The following is a 17,776-nucleotide window of genomic DNA, read 5'->3' as shown; positions in this document are numbered from 1 at the left end:
CTTCTGGGATGATGTGGTGAATGTGTATGTGAGTGTGTGTGTGTTTTTCAAGGGAGATTTCTGGGGTGGTGTCGTGAATGTGTGTGTGTGTAAGGGTGTGTGACTGTGTGGGAGAGTATGTTTCAAGGGAGATTCCTGGGCTCGGGCTCCTGGACATTGGGCAGAAGGCTCTGTCCTCTCCTTTCACCAGTCTCTGTTGTGTTTCTTCCCTGAGCTCATCAAGAACAGCCTCAGCTACCCCAAGAGCCCCCAGAGCTGTTTGTGGGCAGCTGAGGCTGTGCAGCTCAGCCTCACCCTTTCCACAGTGGGCCCTACCGCTATGTTTGGCCCCCATGAGCCATGGCATTTTCACAGCCACCCTGCATAGAACCAAGGCTGGTCATCCCTTCACAGATGGAGACAGTAAGAGGATGTAGCATTACGGTGAGATCAGATCATGAGGTGGCTTTTGCTTGTTTTGGATAAGAAAGTTTTATTTTTAAATTTTATTTATTTATTTATTGAGACAGAGTCTTGCTCTCTCTCCCAGCCTGGAGTGCAATGGTGCCATCTTGGCTCACTGCAACCTCCGCCTCCCAGGTTCAAGCGATTATCCTGCTTCAGCTTCCCGAGTAGCTGGGATTACAGGCACCTGCCACCACACCCAGCTAATATTTATATTTTTAGTAGAGACAGGGTTTCACCATGTTGGCCAGGTCGAATTCCTGACCTCAGGTGATCCGCCTACCTCAGCTTCCCAAAGTGCTGGGATTACAGGCATGAGCCACCGGGCCCGGCAGAAATTTTTAAAGTATAAAGATTTTTTAATTTTTGGAGGAGTCCCGGGAACTCACCCAGGCCTGCAGGCCTGATTCAAGTTGAGGATGTCAGAAGTGGAGGGGACCCCGGGCCTGCCCCTTGCCCTGTCTTAGAGGAGGCAGCAGGAGCTGGAGAGAAGGGAAGCTGAATACACGGCTGCCAGGGAGGGCCGCTCAGGCTGGGCCTGCCACAGAGGCTGCGTTTAGGGGAGCCCGACCGGGCAGCAGTCATCCTACGCAGGGGCCATGTCCTGGCACAGTGCTGGGAGTGGTGGAGCCCTGGAGTGGACAGAGATATCACTCCTCTTCCAGAAGTTCCCCCAGTCTTTACAGTTCTCCCAGAGCCCCAGGTTTAAGCAGAAGTGGGAGCAGCCTCACTGGGAGCGGGAGCTGCACTTCCTGCAGCTGCCAGCCCATGGCTCACACTGTCCTCCTCCTGAGGCTCTTCCACTTCAGGGCTTTGGCTCACAGAGGCCACCCTGTGAGGCTGAAGGGCTGGCTTTGCTTTCTGTCCCTAGGCTCAATGCCAGCTGTTTGCATTTTAATGTAGGGGTTTAACAATTCCTCGCAGCTGGGAGCAATTCTGAGTCAACACAACGTCCCATTCAATATGGACCCCACTCTCTAACCTGCTAATTAAGGCAAGGTGCAAGTGATGGAGCAGGCACGGGAGTCCACGGGAGAAGTGCTTGTCAGGTGGACACAAGAGGCGGGAATCCACATGCCATACCCAGGGTGCCACAGACCTCAAAGGAGCACCTCAGGGAAAGGTCGGAGGAATCAGAGTCCCCCGCCTGGGGCCTTTGGAAGCCAACGTCTCACCTGGCAATATCCTTTCTCCATGGCCTGCACACTGCAGCCCTTGCGGGTGACACTGAGATCTCCTCAGGGCCCAATCCCCTCACTCCTGTGCTTCTGTCCCACTGGGGAGGCCCCCCATGGCTCTCATGCTCCCAACCTTGGCACCCCACACCAACCTGGCAGCTCGTCTGCCTGGAGCCTGCCATCCAATGGAGCCAGGAGGGCCGTGTGGGCAGCCTCAGCCTCCAGGTGTCTCCTACGACTACTGCTGCCCAAGCTGTCCTGGCTGGAAGCTGTGGTCTGACCTGTGGAAACCCTGGCCTTCCATCACCCCCCTCCGACCAGGTGGCTCCTGTCTTCCTGGGTGCCTGGCTGTGCTCACCTTCCCTCAGCACTTCTCCTCCTCTGCAGGCTTGGCTCAGGGTGGGGCCCAGCCTCTTGAGACCTGGGATCATTGATGGTCTCATGGGCCTGTGCCATCTAAGAATCTCAACGCAGGAACAAGTGTGGAAGGGGTCCTCAGAGTCTTCCCAGTCCCCACTCTGGCTGGTCTCCCACTCCCTTGGAGACCATCCTGGGCATCTCCTCCTCCCCTGGTGCCATTCCCAGGGGCAGGCTGACCTCAGTGCTTGGTGCCAGGGTTGCCGATGGTCCCAAGGACCCCTGCACTGATAGTGACATTTCCCCTCCTGTGGCCCCCTTTGTTCTGGTTCCTCCCTTCCAGCCCTTGCTTCCTGATGCAGCCTTAAAGGCAGGTGGAAACACAAATTCCAGATAATCCTACACTTAACCCTTTGGTGGCTTCCATAGCTCTTAAGACAGAGACATAGCCCAAATGTGGCAAGGCGGGTGGAGGGAGGTACTACATCACCTGGTATGTGGGGATAAGAAGTGGGCTTTAGGGTGAAGCACATAACACCAAGGCTCAGCAGCAAGAGGCACGTCATTTCCTCTGTGTGTGCATGGGCCAGGCTGCTGTCACTGCATGGGGCTCAGTGTCCCCAGGGACCTGCCCTTGCTCTTGCCCCTTTTCCATGCATGCTCCAGAGTAGCCTTGTTTGCGGGACGAGCAGCCGAGCTCGGGCGCCGGGCAGTCTGGGTGTGACTGCCAGCTGATTGGGGAGGTGTCTGAGAGCTCCAACTGCCAGCACCTGGAGACCTTGCTGAAAGCTGGATTAGGCCTTGCAGGAGGAGGAGGCCTGATCCCTTGGGAAGCTGAGTTCAGGTGAATCTTCTCTTGCTGAGAGAGGAGGAGCCACTGAACCTGCCTAGCTCCGTGCCTGGAGACCAGGTTGGCCTCCTCTCAGATCACTGAAGGCACACAGCTCCTCTGGTCACCCAGCCTCTGCTCACACACTGCTCCTGAAACCTTCCCCTGTCCCCTACTCTGGGTCTCAGCTCAAATACCACCTCCCCAAGACTGCCAAGGGCCCAGCTGTTCACCTCCTCCTGTCCATCCCTCAGAGCATCCACGGATGGTGATAGTGTCATTTGCAGTGATTGTTGTCTGACCGTGTCTGTCTCCCTCCTTGGAATGCAGACAGGTTGGTTTTGTTCATCTTTGAGACCCATTGCCTAGCAGAGCACCTGACACATAGTATCAGGAAACCCAGAATCTCCCTGGTCCTTGCTTCTCAAAGTGCGGCTGGAGGACTGGCTGCTGATGTGCACCCCTCCTGCAGCTTGTTAGAAGCGCAGACTTCCCAGACCTGTGATCAGGTGTGGATGCACGAGGATGGCCTCACATTAAATGGGAGAGGTGCTGGTATAGACACTTGGGAGGACTTCAGGGGTTGGTAACAGGTGGTGGAAGAGCTGATCTGAGGGGACACTGAGGCACCCCAGAGATGAGCGCCAGTGGAGCACACTGCTGTGGCCAAGGCTGGAAGGACCACAGGAGGAAGGGGCTGCTGTGATTCCAGGGGCTGGGGCTCTCCAGCTGGGTGCCACCAAGGCAGGGCACTCACAAGGAGGCACGGCTGGCTGTTGGAGAGGTGCATGGTGAGCAGAGCAGGGGTGTGGGGCCCTCACTGCCAACTCTGGCCTCCCATCTTCCGCAGGAGCCCCGCCATGGTCAGGCCTACCCACAAACCTGGGAAGGAAACTGGGGAGATGTGGTTCCTATAACAGAGAGCAGAGCAGGGCAAGGGTAATGGAGCACACAACAGCTGTCACTACAGACGTGATGTCTTTCCTCCCACCCACCCCCACCCGCCGCCGTAGCCAGTAGATGGTGTGTCCCCAACCCATGGCCTGCAGGTTAGCCCTCCCATGTAACCCACAGGGGCTCTTGGGTGGGCAGCATTTGGTGGCTCGCTCCCTGGCCAGCCTCTGGATCAGCCTAAGCCACCCTTCTGCTCAGCCTGGCCTAGGAGTCTATGGCCCATCACCTCTGCTCTGCCCCTCGTCGCTCCAGGGAGACGCAGAGGACTGAGCGTGTGCAGTAGTACACATAGCCCCGGCCCACAGCTACGCACTGACTGCTGCCTGCTCTTCACACCTCGCTGGCATGGTTGGAGGTGGGAAAAGCTTTCTAGCCCCTCATCCTCAGGGGAGTAGCAGGGCCACAAGAGCAGGAGGCCCGAGAGCTGCCCTGGGGCTGCACAGAGGGTTGAGGGCCTGGCTGGGGCAGCAGGAAGAGGAAGTGTGCTATTTAGAAACGACTCAGCAGCAGGCCCTCGGCAGACGCATAACCACGCTCTGGGGGACTGAAATGAACCAGCCGTCCTGGCCACTGCCCACAACCCCTGATGGATACTGACTTTACTTATGGGCCTATGGGCCCCATTATTCCTATCTCCCGTACATATTTTCTGAAAGCCCTTGCAAGAAGAGCTGAAAGAAAAGCTAGGAGCCCTGGAGGCTCCTGGCCCCTGCGTTTCTGTATTTCTGGCCACAGTACCGGCTGTCCAGAGAGGAGACGGGGCTCCCTGCCCTCCAGCCCAGCCCAGCAAGCAATACTGCTATGCCCCTCCCATGCCATGCCCATCCTGTCCACTTCTGGGGATCGGTTTCCTTATCCCGGGACTGGAAGAGGCTATCTGGTTATTCAGAGACTACTAGGAAACACCCAGGAGCTGTTGCCAGGGGAATATTAAATGTCTTAGCAAGCACAGTCCTGTAGGCATCTGGCCAGCAGCTCACCTGGGGCCTCCCTCCCTCCTCTGGAAGCTGGCAAACCCTTTCAGGATGGGACCTTCTTCCCTATGGCTTGAGGGGAGGAGTTAGAAACACAGAAACTCGGCCGGGCGCGGTGGCTCAAGCCTGTAATCCCAGCACTTTGGGAGGCCGAGGTGGGCAGATCACGAGATCAGGAGATCAAGACCATCCTGGCTCACATGGTGAAACCCCGTCTCTACTAAAAATACAAAAAATTAGCCGGGTATGGTGGTGGGCACCTGTAGTCCCAGCTACTCGGGAGGCTGAGGCAGGAGAATGGCATGAACCTGGGAGGCAGAGCTTGCAGTGAGCTGAGATCGCGCCACGGCACTCCAGCCTGGATGACAGAGCGAGACTCTGTCTCAAAAAAAAAGAAACGCAGAAACTCAGTTTTCTGCCGCCTTAAACCATAGAACCCCAGGTGCAGCTCTGCCCTTTTACCTGCCCCTGGCCTGGGGACATCACCCCCGCCGCCTAAGTGTGGGCCTGCCCGCTGGGAGCCAGCCAAATGACCCGGTGGCCCTGCTAACGTTCCGAGGTCTTGTCAGTCCCCGTGGCCCACCCTGCTCTCCATGGCTCCTCCCTCCCCTCACTCCCGCTCAGGAGTGCTCCCACTGCGTTCTCCCCTGTGCAGCCTATCCTGGCCAAAGGAAGCCGACGGGGACGGAGCCGCGGCTCCAAGGAGGGCTGATGATGGATAGAGTCTGCAAAGCATGGTGAGGCCATTTCCTGTCCTGACTGGAGCACCTGTGGTACCGCCTGATTTCTTGCTGATGGCACCCACATCTCCTGGCCTGGGGTGCTGACCCTGGATGCTCAGGGCTGTCCCCAGTGCCCGGCCTGCCAAGTTTGCGTGTATCGTCTCAGCGAGTCTGGTCTGGGGGGCTCCAACATCACACCCATCTGAGTGCCATGCATTCATTAAACTCCTATAGCACTGAGCCACACTCCGGTTTGCCTAAGACACCATGGCCACCTCAGGCAAGCCTGATGTAGAGTGGACATCATTCTACCATGGGGCATGGCTGTGTAGAATGGTGACACAGCCATGCCCCAGAGTGGCCTGTTCCTCCCTTTGCTGGAGGCTTCTTTTGAGAGGATCAGATGAGAGACAGGAATTGGGAAACAGAATGGCTGAGGAAAACGTGAGGAAAGCTAAAAGAACAAACTTTTATGTGAAAATTTACTACTCCCGAGAGAGCCATGTGGATGTAAAAAAACCCCAGCCAGTGGGTGGTCCTGTATTTCACATGCTTTGGGAACACGCAGCAGAAATCCAGAGCTTGCTATAGGATTTTTAAAAAGAAATTCTTTCCTTAGCACCTTTGACATTTCCTTGTTTGCACACGGAGCACTCTAATTGGGGTACACAGAGAGAGGAACAGAGACCCATGGATTATATACCTTTCTGTCCTTTTGGTAACTTGTTGGAACAGCACTTTTCTTCCTCAAAATATTATAGCTGATCACAATCAAGTGTCTGAGTCATTCCCTACAAAGTGGGGCATTTGTCTGAGGGAGAGAGTCACCCACTTTGATTTATGACAGCCCAGGGCAGTTTCTGACCTTGCAGAGAGGAGAGGTGTAAAAGACAAATGAAGCAGGATGGAAATCTACAGGAAACATCAGAGATGTTCTTAGTGAAGACCTATTCTGGCATAGAGATGTGTCTCTGGGTCTGTTCTGTGATTGCCCCGCAACCCCTCGCTGATTTCAGCAGTGCATGAGTGGCACTGCAAGAGTCTGAATGAAAACCCTGCCTTCGGGCCAGATGCGGTGGTTCACACCTGTAATCCCAGCACTTTGGGAGGCTGAGGCGAGTGGATTGCCTGAGGTCAGGAATTCGAGACCAGCCTGACCAACATGGAAAAACCCTGTCTCTACTAAAAATATAAAAATCAGCCGGGTGTGGTAGTGGGCACCTCTAGTCCCAGCTACTTGGGAGGCCGAGGCCAGAGAATCACTTGAACTTGGGCAGAGGTTGCAGTGAACCAAGATCAAGTCACTGCACTCCAGCCTGGGTGACAGAGTGAGAAAGAAAAAGAAAGAAAGGAAGAAAGGAAAGAAAGGAAGAAAGAAAGGAAGAAGGAAGGAAGGAAGGGAGGGAGGGAGGGGGAGAGAGAGAGAGAGAGAGAGAGAGAGAGAGAGAGAGAAAGAAAGAAAGAAAGAAAGAAAGAAAGAAAGAAAGAAAGAAAGAAAGAAAGAAAGAAAGAAAGAAAGGAAAATCCTGCATTCGAATTTGTGACTGTAGACATGTCAGCATTGCAGGCAAACTCCCCAAGCTGTAAAAACAGTGTAAATTCCATCTCCCATCAGGCCCAACACGATCAGGTCAACCTTGGCGGGCATCCCAGCCTTGCCAATATTTGCTACAGGGAACTGGGAAGTGACAAGGAACCACACAGCTCTGAGATTCAGTTTCCTCACCCATAGAATGGAGATACTAACACCTGCCTCTCAGGGCTTCCGAGTGGCCTCATAAGAAGGCATGCAGAGTACTCAGCTTATGCCTCACCCAGAATCCAGGCTCCAATCTTACAGGGGCTGCTGAAGCAGGAGAGGCAACATCTTGGTGCCCGTGGGGCTTCCATGTTTGTACAGCACATCCCCAAGATGATTACCTGGGAATTTAAAATGTTATGCCACCTGGATTATTAATGATAGCCTACCCCCAGAGACTCCAATTTAGTTGGCCTGTGGTATAGCCTAAACACTGGGATTTTTTTAAATGCTGTGTAACACAAAGCCACAGCCAGCCTTCAGCCACATACCTACATGGATCTAATGTGTTTCCCTCTCCCCTACCTCATTTGCTCCAGCTCCCCTGGCTCCCAGCTTCATCTCTGCTCTGGATGTTGCTGTTATTTTCTGACTGGGCCAGGGAGCAAACTCTCCCCTCTTCTATGACCTGCAGCCTGGGGGCCCAAGCTGGATTCAGGCCTCTGCCAGGACCTAAACCTCTGAAGAGTGTGGAGAAGCAGTGGTGATGAAGGATCCAGGCACCTGGTGCCCAGGGCAGACAGGCACAGGAGCTGAAGCTATGAGGTAGGAGGGGCCAGGAGGCCTGGTGTCTGTGGGTAGAATTCAGGGCAGTAACCTCTAGCTGAAATGTAGGTTTTCCCTCCATTACGAACAAGGGCAAAACCTCTGCAGTAGTCTTCCTGGGACTTTGTGACCAATGGGAATCATCACTTCTTCTATATGACAGCAGAGTTGTTGCAGATAACTTGCCATATTGGTTTTGTTCATCACTACCTCAAAATCACAGTCCTGCATAGACCTGCCACCAGATTCTGTGGTTGGTTCATTAAATGAAGAAGCACATAGTTTACCTGATTATAAGTTTATTGTTTAATATTTTGGTAACAACAGTTTAATGTCACTGGCTTACTTTGCAATCCTATGTATTTTGTCTTACACATTAAAAGCACTCCTAGGCCCAGCCCAGTGGCTCAGTCTTTTAATCTCAGCAACTTGGGAGGCCAAGGTGGGCAGATCACCTAAGGTCAGGAGTGCAAAACCAGCCTAGCCAACATGGCAAAACCCTGTCTCTACTAAAAATACAAAAATTAGCCAGGCATGGTAGCGCATGCCTATAATCCCAGCTACCGGGGAGGCTAAGGCAGGAGAATCGCTGGAACCTGGGAGGCAGAGGTTGCAGTGAGCTGAGATTGTGCCATTGCACCCCAGCCTGGGCAACAGAGCAAGACTCTAGTTAAAAAAAAAAAGCACTCCTGGGGTTGGGTACAGTGGCTCACGCCTGCAATTCCAGCACTTTCAGAGGCTGAGGTGAGAAGATCACTTGAGGGCAGGAGTTTGAGACCAACCTGGGCAACATAGTGAGACCCCATCTCTACAGAAAATTGTCTGGGTGTAGCCGAGAGGTTGAGGCTGCAGTGAATTGTGATCATGCCACTGCACTCAGCCTGGGTGACGGAACAAGATCTTGTCTCAATAAAAAGATGTTAAAATACAGTAAAATAAGAGCACCTCTGAAAAGGACTCCATAGGCTGCACAGGACTCTAAAGGGGTTCCTGGCACAGAAAAAGTTAAGAGCAGTGAAGAAGATGAGGGGTGTTCAGAGCTATGATTAGGCAGCGACGGGGAGGGATGGAGTCCTCTGGGTCTCCCCAAGAACTGCCTGGGGGTCTTATGAGCTGTTCCTTCCTAGGCTTTGCCTGCACCAAGTCCCTGGCCCCTGCAGGCCTGGTTGTTTGCTCTGTCTGGGTCCCCCAAGCCAGCCTGAGTCTGAAAGAACTACCTGGTCCTCGAGGCCTCACTGTCCATTCAGAACCCTGAGCCCCGACACCTGGCTGCAACTCTGGCCTTCCCATTTCCTTAGGTATACTGCAATTCCTCAGAGCTAGAAGAGCTGACCAACACTCTGTGAGGGCGGGGACTCCTTGGGAGACCAGGGGACCCCAGAGTGTGGCAGCTGCCCCCATAGCACAGCCTGAGTGGGCGAGTGACGTCTGGGGCAGCGTTTCACTGGAGGGACAGGAGCAGACTTTGCTGCAGGCCTGACTGGAAGCTTCTGGGCCTTCCTAGGAGGGTGGGGCAGAGAGCACGGCATGGGAAACAGAGACCAAGAGGCGGCTGCCAGGGTGCAGGGCGACTTCCAACGCTTGGGGCTGCCCCTACATTTGACACTGAGAGTGGACGCCCAGAGCTGGGTCCCAATTCCAGCCCCAGGGTGCAGACCCTCTAGCCTGGCCCTGTCCTCTGCTCTTTTCACACCAAGAGGGCTGCGGTCCAGAAACTCCCCAGCAGGAGTCCCCACCAGGAGTCTCAGCCTCTTCCTAGTCATCTAAAAGCCTCCTAGAATCCTAGTTCTGGTAGCAAAAACTTAACAGCTTCTCCCGGAGGACCAGAAGCCTACGATTTCACACCAGTGTGAAGAGCAGCTGCTCCTGCCCATGTGTCCCCGCCAAGGACTCTGTGTCCCCAGCAGGGGACAGGGGCGAGTCACCACATGATGAGATTGATGCGTGAGAGCTCCTGTCAGAACAAGGGAGTTTCTGGGTTTGTTGTGGTTTTCATTTGTGATCTACTTGATGCAAGCACATTCTTTAAAAATGAAATAGCACTGAAAGCCAGTTTCCGGTCCCATCCCTCCTGCTTTCTTGTGTGAAAATAAATATAATTTAAAAGTTGTTGGAACCCAAAAAAACCCACTTTAAACCTTGAGAGAAATGTGAATGTGATCTTAGTCACATATGGTTCCAACTTCTGTTTCTCAGATTATAGATTAACTTGCTTTCTTATTTTTTTGTTCTGTACAATGACTAGAGAGAATTAAATTATATCAGGGACAAAAGCCTCCTGCCTTCTTAATTAATGACTCTTGTTATAGATTAACTTCCCCTTTGTTGTCCTGCTTTGCCTAAACCAGATGACAGAAAACCCGTGACTGTTACAACCATTATATTAAAAATGCTAAATGTACCCTTTCCAAAAAGGATGCATTGCCTATCATCAATCAAATTGCTGGAAGTATGTGCCAACTTCATATGAAAAACGTTGTAATCCTGCTAAAAACATCTCTGTCTCTGCATCTATAAATGAAACCCTAATTTCTCGACTTCAGAACATTGCCTCCATCTCTTCGCAGTTGATGTTTCTGAGTGGGCCATCCTCAAACTTTGTATTTGAATGCACTCTCTTTAAATTAGACTCTGATCCTTTTGATTATTTTAAGTTGACATTTTGGCAACTGCAGATAGGACCTGAAGCAAGCCTCCTGTGATCCTCGTTGCTTTGCTGGCACTCGAAGGTTTGGTACCAGCATGAGCGGTTTTTACTCGTCTGACCTCATCAGAGCTGGCGGGGGTCTCTGGTAAGACTTCTCTCAGGTTTCATATCTTCCTAGTTCTGGCTGAGATTCAGACTTCATTCAAGCAACCCAATTCCACACTCAGTAGAGCTAGAATTGAAGCTCAACTTTTGGCTTTGAGGTAGTCACTTTATTGTTATTTCTCCAGAGATTCTGTTACAAACTTCTGCAAGTTTGTAGTTTTACTTTCCTTTGAGGTTAAGATTTTGTCTGTTTCGCTTGCTAAAGTTTGCAACTTTTCTCTCATTCAAATTTTGGGGCTGGGTGCAGTGGCTCACACCTGTAATCCCAGCACTTTGGGAGGCTGAGGCGGTTGGATCACTTGTGGCCAGGAGTTCAAGACCAGCTTGGCCAACATGGTGAAACCCAATCTCCACTAAAAATACAAAACATTAGCTGAGCATGGTGATGCATGTCTGTGGTCCCTGCTACTTGGGAGGCTGAGGTAAGATAATTGCTTGAACCCAATAGGTGGAGATTGCAGTGAGCTGACATTGCACCACTGTACTCCAGTCTGGGTGACAGAGTGAGATTCTGTCTCAAAAAAAAATTGGTTAAATAGAAAGCAGTTTCTTTTTAAAAAGAGAAAGTGAATGCTTGTGGCTTAAGCTAAATGTGAGGTTTTAAACTGGCCAGGTTTTGGAGCTTGGTTAAAATTGACATTTAGATTTTCTTTTTGAGTGACCAAAAATTCATAAAAGGCTTTGTCTGAGGATGTGATTTACTTGACCTGAGACAGTCCTAAATAACGGCCACTGTTCCTCCCACCTGAAAGGCACCTTAGGTAACTGAGGCCACACAGGAGTGTCACAGATCATAGCTTCTGCTGTGTAAGGTCCCTACAGGGAAACCCCAAGGAAGAACATGTGGGGAAATCTGATTAACCTGTTGGGCACACATGAAGGGTTGGTATCCCAGGGCCCTAAGCCCCCAGAAATGTCTGGGTTTCACTGAAACACATAAGAGGGTAGAAGTGACTCGTGGGTGACACCTCGAGGAGTAATCCCTGTTAAGCAGAATACTAGATCCAAAACATCTTTTCCAGCTGGGCACGGTGGCTCACACCTGTAATCCCAGCACTTTGGGAGCCAAGGTGGGTGGAGCCCAACATGCGGAGTTTGAGACCAGCCTGGTCATCATGATGAAACCCTGTCTCTGCTAAAAATACAAAAATTAGCCAGGTATGGTGGTAGGCACCTGTAATCCCAGCTACTTGGGAGGCTGAGGGAGGAGAATCGTTTGAACCTGGGAGGCAGAGGTTGCAGTGAGCTGAGATAGTGCAGCTGTACTCCAGCCTGGGTGACAGAGAGAGACTTCATCTCAAAATAAATATATAAATAAAATTTAAAAATTTAAAAAATTTTTATTTTACTCTCTTTGAGTCTTTGGCCACTTAAAAAGAAAATCCAAATTATGGTCCATCTTCCATCTAAAACTGAGTCCTCTTTAAGAAAGAATCCATCTTTAGAAACTCCAGCTGGATTTATGTACAATACTTATGGCACCACCTCCTGTCAATATTTGGAAAAATGGTCTTACTTGACCTAAGAAAATCCTAAGTTGCAATAGACAAAATGTAGTACCTTTGAAATGCCTAACTAATTTAATTGTGTGCTCAACTAGAAAAAGCCAGCTATAAGATAAAACAAAATAATTGGGAGAGTTATTTTCAATGATACTTGGATGCTTCTAAAGAGGTTATAATAAAGTTATTTCTTTACAAGAGAATAAAAAGTTGTCTTAAAAAATTCTGAATTAAAGACTGCTGAAATTTATTCTCCTCCCTCAGCTCCTCTGTCTCTTTATTTTTTATTATTCTTTATTGTCTCCTCCTTCTCTTTATCCTTTAGTACCTTGCCCAGATATACCTCCTCCTCCTCCTCCTTCTGCTCCATTTCTCAAACAGCCAGTGTCTGGTAGGTGAGAACCTACCATAGTTTCTCAATCATGGTCAAAGGTAAAACTTAAAGACATAGTTCAGGAATTTCCTGATTCTCACCAGGACCAGGAAATTGGTTTTCTCAGGAAATTTAAATTAAATATTTGTGCTTATGATCCTGGCTCTACTTTGGGGAAAAAAAATTATTTTAAATGGAGAATGAACACAAGCTTTTGTTGACACTGGAGCCACATTATCTATAATACACCTAACCTTATTACAAGATTCATTCCTTGGAGTAAACAAAAAATTCAAATGGTGGGTGTCACAAATACTCCTGTATTGGCTTATAAATCTCAGCCTGTAGCTTTTCAGCTATTTCACTTACAAGGGACTTATGTTTTTCTTTTGGTTGAATCAGCTCCCATCCATCTTATAGAAAAAGACTTAGAATTATATAATACATTTCTTTCTCCCCAAAAAAGGAAAATGTATTTAGAATTAGATGATAAAACTGAGTTACTAGACATAACAAATTTTTCAAAATCTAATTTAATTGCAGTCTATATCCCCATAGAAGACACTGAATTATTGAGTAATGAAAATTACAAAACCTGCTAAAGGTAGTACCTGATCAATTATGGTTAAAGTCCGCTGCTGATACTGGAATAATCATCTTGGCTGCCCCAATCAAAGTTCAAATAGATCCTTCAAAACCCCTTCCAAACCTTAAGCAACACCCTTTATTTATTTATTTTTAAAGTAGTTTTAATTCATCATATATGGATTGAGTGACTTTGTTAAGTTTAACAGATGTTTATGTAACTTAACTGTGAACTGTTCTGTTTCACTACCATGTTACAGTTTGTCTAAAATAAAATTTGTGTAGCTTTCTTATGAAATTTATTTATAAGGTTCTTGTTCCTAGAGTAGACAAAGACTCCTTGGGCATGTTCAGGTTGGTTGAGCAAACTTCCCAAATTCACATACTCCAGACTTTTTTTTAAAACTTGTGTCTCTAGTTTTCCAATTATAGGAACAATAGATGGCCTTGTTTATTTTTACTAGATGTTCATGCCACTTAATTTCATTTTAAAATTTCATCTGTTTGGATCTCTAAAACAATATTAAGCAATGGTGGTGACAGTTGGTGTCTGTCTATAGCTCCCGATTTTAATTGAGGTGGTTCTCCTTTTCCACCATTTGTAGAAATGTTTACCGTTGATTTGAATACATCAAAATTATTGCTCTAAGATTACCCCATTACACGCTCTGAAATCAATTCCCGAAATATTTAAACTGAAATCTTATTCCCTAAAGAGCACACAATTTTAAAAAGGTGATTGGGGGGCTAATGTTTACTGTGCGCAGTGTAAACCTGAGGCTGGCCCTGCAGAGGTGTGCTGGGGGGATGGGGAATAGGTGGCAGGTCTACACAGGACTGTGATTTTGAGGTAGTGATGGACAAAACCAATATGGCAAGTTATCTGCAACAACTCTGCTGTCATATAGAAGAAGTGATGATTCCCATTGGTCACAAAGTCCCAGGAAGACTACTCCCTAAGGAGGGTTCTGCGGTATGGGGGACAGCCTTAAGCGCATCCTGGAGCCACAGGCTGGGGGACTGGCCGTCAGCCAGCACCGGATGCCGCGAGCCCTGGGATGCACTCGGGCTCCAGGGTGCCGAACCTGGGGCGGGCTGACTTCGGCGATCTTCGCCTCCGCCCCTCACCCGGGAGGCGGCACTGGGGACCTTCAGCCCTCCAGCTGCCCCACGCCCCAACCAACGCGACCCTCCGGCCGCTGGGGCTGGCTGCTTAGACGCGGCGCAGGGTGACAGGGCGGACGCTGGGCGTCCCCGAGATCGCCCCGTGAGCTAAGACAGCCGAGCGCGGACCCAGGCAAACGGCTCCGTGTATCCTCCGCGCCCTCCAGTCTGAGAGCGACCCTAGCGGCAGTGCCAGAACCGCTGCCTGGGCCTCACGGGAACCGCAGGGTGCTGCCGAGGGTCCCTCTGGCCAGAGCCCTGCATTTCTTTGACCCCACCTATCCCGGGACCCTGGAGTCTGCGGCTGCGGGCTAACAAGGAGGGCAGGTGCCTTAGAAAAGTGGTGGATCCCATTAGAGAGGCTTTGCTGCCGCAACCACAGCAATGGAAGCCCCCTGCAACCTCGCTACGCCCATCCCGTCCCCTCTACTCTCCCACAAGTTCCAAAGCACCATACTGTATCCAAGTTCTCAAAATAACCCTTCATCTAATGCAGTGTGAACATAAGCACAAACACACAGTGACATGATCTCAGCTTACTGCAACCTCTGCCTTCTGGGTTCAAACGAACCTCCAACCTCAGCCTCTCAAGTAGCTGGCACTACAAACAAGGGCTACCATGCCCAGCTAATTTTTGTATTTTTAGTAGAGATGGGGTTTCCCCTTGTTGCCCAGGCTGGTCTCGAACTCCTGGACTCAAAGGATCCACAGGCCACAAGAACCTTATAAACAACTAACTGAGAAGTTAATTGTAAATGTCATCTGCAGGGTTAAATACATGCAAACCTTGGAGAAATTTTAGGAAAAAAGAAAGAAAGAAAGAAAAGAGAAAGAAAGAAAGAAAGAAAGAGAGAGAGAGAGAGAGAGAGAAAGAAAGAAAGAAAGAAAGAAAGAAAGAAAGAAAGAAAGAAAGAAAGAAAGAACAAGCAGAGGCCCATGTCTTGCCAGACACAAATAAAGTAAGTACCATAAAATTACTGTAATAGTCTCTCCTCCCGCTGCCCAAGATATCGAAAGGAAAGAAGGCCAAGGGGAAGAAGGTGGCTCCGGCCCCTGCTGTCATGAAGAAGCAGGAGGCCAACAAAGTGGTGAATCCCCCGTTTGAGAAAAGGCCTAAGAATTTTGGCATTGGACAGGACATCCAGCCCCAAAGAGACCTCACCCGCTTTGTGAAATGGCCCCGCTATATCAGGTTGCAGAGGCAGAGAGCCATCCTCTATAAGCAGCTGAGAGTGCCTTCTGCGATTAACCAGTTCACCCAGGCCCTGGACCACCAAACAGCTACTCACAAGTACAGACCAGAGACAAAGCAAGAGAAGAAGCAGAGGCTGTTGGCCCCAGTCCAGAAGAAAACTACTGGCAAAGGGGAAGTCCCCATTAAGAGACCATCTGTCCTTCAAGCAGGAGTTAACATCGTCATCACCTTGGTGGAGAACAAGAAAGCTCAGCCAATGGTGATTGCACACGACATGGATCCCATTGAGCTGGTTGTCTTCTTGCCTGCCCTGTGTCATAAAATGGGGGTCCCTTACTGCATTATCAAGGGGAAGGCAAGACTGGGCCGTGTAGTCCACAGGAAGACCTGTGCCACTGTTGCCTTCACCCAGGTGAACTCGGAAGGCAAAGGCGCTTTGGCTAAGCTGGTGGAAGGTATCAGGACCAATTACAATGACAGATACGATGAGATCTGCTGTCACTGGGGCGGCAATGTCCTAGGTCCCAAGTCGGTGGTTCATATCGCCAAGCTCAAAAAGGCAAAGGCAAAGGCTAAAGAACTTGCCACTAAACTGAGTTAAATGTACACTGTTGAGTTTTCTGTACATAAAAATAATTAAAATAATACAAATTTTCCTTCAAGAAATTTACTGTAATAAAACATTGTGAGACTAGCAGAAGGATAAATAAACAGATTAAGGGAACAGAACGAACAGACACCAGAAACAAATCAGCAAATCTAGTCACCTAAATATGACAGAGCTACACTTTTAAACTGTGAATAAAGGATTGATTATTCAATAAATGTTGTTAAACATTTAAAGAACTGATTTTGATCAGTAACTGAGGTTATTCCTCAGACTCTGCGGTGCTGGGGGTCTGGAATTCTGTAGGTGGGAGTGGGGTGAGGTGTGGATACAACTCCAGCAGAAAGAGGCCAACAGGCTGGGATGAAGAATCAGGCCAGAATCAGGGCTTCCAGAGCAGCTGAAATTGAGGAGGGAGGAGGAATTCCAGAAAGAAGAGACCAACAGAGGGAGAACCCCCAAATCTGTATATAACCCCTCTCAAGTTCTTGGCTGACTCCTAAGCTGCACTGGTACAGGGCAAGGCTCCAAGGAATCCAGAGGAAAGCAAGCACTGACCAGAGATTTCAACAGCTGCCCTGTGCTAGAGAAACAGTGCAGAGCTCAGATCCCATCAAGTAATATTAACTTCATGTTTGTCATACACAATCAAAAATATTTTTTCGGCCGGGCGCGGTGGCTCAAGCCTGTAATCCCAGCACTTTGGGAGGCCGAGACGGGTGGATCACGAGGTCAGGAGATCGAGACCATCCTGGCTAACACTGTGAAACCCCGTCTCTACTAAAAAAAATACAAAAAACTAGCCGGGCGTGGTGGCGGGTGCCTGTAGTCCCAGCTACTTGGGAGGCTGAGGCAGGAGAATGGCGTGAACCCGGGAGGCGGAGCTTGCAGTGAACTGAGATCCGGCCATTGCACTCCAGCCTGGGCAGCAGAGCGAGACTCCGTCTCAAAAAAAAAAAAAAAAAAAAAAAAAAATTTTTTCCTGGCTTGTCATTTAAATTTTAACTTTGCTTATTGCATTTTTTCCCATAAACAAGATTGACAGTTTTATGCACACAAACTTGTCAATATTTTTCAGTGTGGCTTTGTTTTGCTGAAATGCTTGGGCAGTCTATAAAATTATGAAAATATACTCTATAATTTCTTGATTGGTAGGTTTGGTTTTGTTTATATTATTGTTTTTGTTATTTTGTTATGGCTGATTTTTTAAAACTATTAAATCTTTGCTCTAAGTTAATATCCGAGATTTTGACGAAAGTGATATCTCTTATAAAAATAGATCAGAATTAGCTCTTTAAGTGTTTAACAACATTTATTGAATGATCGATTCACATTAGATGATCTTGGGAGGTGGGCGTGGGGGTAAGGAACATGGTTGTCAAAGGATGCAAAGTTTCAGTTAGACAGGCGGAAGCAGTTCAAGAGATCTGTTTACAACGTGGAGACTATAGTTAGTCACAAAGTACAGTATTATATTCTTGAAAATCACTAAGAGAATAGATTCTAGGTGTTCTCACCACAAAGATGATAAGTATATGAGGTAATATAAATGTTTATTAGCTCAATTTAGCCATTTTACAATGTATACCTATTTCTTTTCTTTAATCTCCTACAGAAACGATCTGTACATATTCCAAATATCATGTTATATGTGATAAATACATATAATTTTTGTCAATTTTTAATATTTATTTATTTATTTTGAGGCAGTGTCTTGCTCTGTTGCCCAGGTTGGA

General features: G+C 48.9%; 1 pseudogene; it reads left to right on the top strand.

The window, feature by feature from the left end:
- Nucleotides 1–12,441: 12,441 nt before the first annotated feature.
- On the top strand, nt 12,442–16,759 carry LOC110744113 (annotated as a pseudogene).
- Nucleotides 16,760–17,776: the final 1,017 nt, after the last annotated feature.

The sequence above is a fragment of the Papio anubis genome, chromosome 11 (genome assembly GCF_008728515.1).
Source record: "Papio anubis isolate 15944 chromosome 11, Panubis1.0, whole genome shotgun sequence".
NCBI lineage: Eukaryota > Metazoa > Chordata > Mammalia > Primates > Cercopithecidae > Papio > Papio anubis.
This window is presented reverse-complemented; position numbering and strand designations above follow the sequence as displayed.